Source organism: Mastomys coucha, chromosome X (assembly GCF_008632895.1).
Source record: "Mastomys coucha isolate ucsf_1 chromosome X, UCSF_Mcou_1, whole genome shotgun sequence".
Classification (NCBI taxonomy): domain Eukaryota; kingdom Metazoa; phylum Chordata; class Mammalia; order Rodentia; family Muridae; genus Mastomys; species Mastomys coucha.
In genome coordinates, this window is record NC_045030.1 from 146,488,124 (window position 1) to 146,491,211 (window position 3,088).

Consider the following 3,088-nt stretch of genomic DNA (forward strand, 5'->3'; position numbering starts at 1 on the left):
TTGTTTGAGATGGGGTTTCTCTGCATAGCCCTGGAAGTTCTGGAACTTACTCAGACCAGGCTGGCTTCAAATTCAGAAATCTGCCCTCTTCAGTGGTGATAGCAAGAGTGTGTTCGAGCTGCCAGGCACGGTGCTGCCTGACTGCTTCCAGCAGATTCTGTCTTTCTTTTACACAGGTAAGCTGACCATAGTGGCCAGTGAGCAGCTCGTGTACTCAGCCAGCTTCCTGCAGATCCAGCACATCGTGGAGCAGGGCACAGATCTCATGTTCAAGGTGAGCTCACCCCACTGTGACTCGCACACCGCCATGATGGAATATGCCAGCTCAGAGCCCCAAAGTCCCTGCAACCGGCCACTGCTGCCTATGTCACGTCTCCTTCTGTGCCCATCCTGCTTCTGACACATGTAAAGCACGAAGCTATGGAGATGCTACCAGCCACTGGCCCGAGCCTGGCTTCAAAATACCCACTGGAGATGCGCCCTAGAGATGTCATGGCAGTAGCTACAGGTGCTTCAGGACACCTGGCACAGCCCCTCTGAAGCTGCCTCGAGTCTCCTACTATGATGTGCCGAGCCTGGTCACTCTCATCCCCAGCATCCAGCAGGTACCCTATCCCCAGGGAGAGCGGACCAGGCCTGGGGCCAGCAGCCTGCCCACCACTGACAGTCCCACCTCCTACCACAATGAGGAGGATGAGGAGGATGAAGAGGATGACGAAGCCTACGATAACTATGGTGGAGGAGCAGTATGGCCAGATGTACATTAAGGCCACAGGAAACTATGCAGTGCAAGAGAAACCAGAGCCAGAGCCCCTGGAGAGTTGCTCTTGTGTCCTCTTCTGTCAAGACCTGGTGGCACTTCCTGCTAGCCTCATTAGGCAGATTGGATACCGCTGCCACCCAAAGCTCTACTCGAAGGGAGATCCTGGAGAGAAACTGGAGCTTGTAGCAGGCTCTGGGGTCTACATCACACGTGGACAGCTCATGGACTGCCACCTGTGTGCAGGAGTGAAGCATAAGGTCCTGCTGCAGAGGCTCCTGGACACCTTCTTTGACGGGAACACACTGGCCAACAGCTGCGGGACTGTCATTCGCTCCTCTACCAGTGATCCGAGCCGAAAGCCACTGGACAGCAGAGTCCTGAACGCTGTGAAATTGTACTGTCAGAACTTTGCCCCCAGCTTCAAAGAGAGCGAGATGAACGTGATCCCTGCAGACATGTGTACCAATGCTTGCCGTGTCCCTAAGCACTGGCTGTCCAAGATCAAGTCTATGTTTCCAGAGGGTGTGGAGATGTACTGTAGTGTCATGTGTGCTTCAGCTGCCAGCCTGCCCCTGGATCCCGAGTTCCCGTCTGCGGCTTCACAGGTATTTGAGCAGCACATTTATGCCAAGTGACGAGGTGACACAACCACCATCAGGCTTTGAGAACTGATGAGGTGAATGTTAATCTGAGCACTTCAGCCAACCCTGCCTTTGAGGCTAATGAGGAGGTGGATGGGGCTGGCTCGGTTATCCAGGAGGTGGCTGCCTCTGAGCAGCTACCTGCTGATGGCCAGAGCTACGCCTCAGGCCTTTGAGCAGGGCAATACCAGCTCCAGCAGGCCTCAGACACCACTGGCCACAGCAACAAGAAGGCCAGAGGGCACCTATACAGGGACCTTGTAAGTGGCCAGCAAGGCTGACTCACAAGGGACTGAGTACTAAAGCTGCTTGCATGTGTTACTAGTACAAACAAATGTGATCAAGCCACTTACCTACTGACCTGCTACTGCTGCCTGACAAAAATGTGATTTTTATTCTGCCTGGATGAAGGAAACAAATGCATTCATTATACTGTAAACATTTAGGCCGCTGGCCACTCTCTGGGACAAAGGTCCCAGGGCAACTTTTTGATATTCCCCAGCTCAGTCTCCTGTGGGTGGTAGTGTTCTCTCTCCCTTCTTGGGGAGGTAGAAGAGACTACCAGATCCCTGATACCCTGCCCTGACCCTGCCGTATCCACCCTTCCTATTCCCTCTGCTCTCAAAGCAGAGCTTGGGCAGCAGTGGCCTGGGGCTGGAGGGGCAAACACTCCATTCTTACCCATAAGGACTCCACTGGGACAGTGGGGGGGGGGATACTGGGCCCCCAGAGGCCAGATTTCTCTTGTTTTCATTCCTCCCAAGAAGCTGCATGCATACATGTGTGTGTGTGTGTGTGTGTGTGTGTGAGAGAGAGAGAGAGAGAGAGAGAGAGAGAGAGAGAGAGAGAGAGAGAGAGAGAGAGAGAAGCAGAAAGGCCAGTGATGGCCCTACAGTAGCTCTGGCTGGTCACCTGGGGGTGGGGGAAAATGAGATGTTTCCCCTCCACACCTGTGTCCTCACTCTGCTCCACCCAGACCCCCAGCGGCTGGCCTGCTGATCCCCGCTGATCCCCGCAGGGTCTCTCTGCCCCTGGCCATGGCTGCCCTCACCACCCTCTGCCTCTCCAGCCACTCTGGAGTTTTGCTTGTTTGCTGTTTTTGTTTAGTTCAGATCTATTTTGCTTGTGGTTTGGAAGCTTTCAGGCCAAATAGAGGAAAAAGAAAAAAGAAAAAAGAAAAAAAATCGAGAGAGTAGTGTCCCTGTCCCCAGCCTGCTGCAGATTTGGATGAATACATGTCCATAACTCCTATCTTGGCCTCCTGTTGGAGGCAGAGGGGGCCCAGGGAAGTATAGCTAACTGTGTACAGCCTAGCTAGGCCCCTGTGGGCCTGCCTGGGAAGGGCTTATTGCTCACTGTGGGTACCTGTGTTGTTGGTGGCAGGTACAGGCCCTACAAGCCTGTGCCAGGGAAGTTGGCAGGTGTGGATTGATCTCAGTAGGGACCAGAAACTTCGAATATCATGAGGATGGATGGCACCTGCAGGGACTGTTGAGGACAGCTGGTGGGTTTGAATCTGGCACTTTATCATTTTTAAGTGTGGGATATGCTCCTGAGGCCACTTACCCAAGTGTCTCCTCTTGGACTCTTGTCTGGGACTGCCTGCCCACTTGCAAAGCCTAGCAGCTGCTGAAGTGCCCAAGGACACCCACGATAACAAACTTGCAAAGTCTAATCCCTATCC

The 3,088-nt window shown here is 53.7% G+C and overlaps 1 pseudogene; it reads left to right on the forward strand.

The window, feature by feature from the left end:
- LOC116098680 overlaps positions 1–1,668 on the forward strand; it is a 2,238-nt pseudogene extending 570 nt beyond the window's left edge.
- The last annotated feature ends 1,420 nt before the right edge of the window (positions 1,669–3,088 follow it).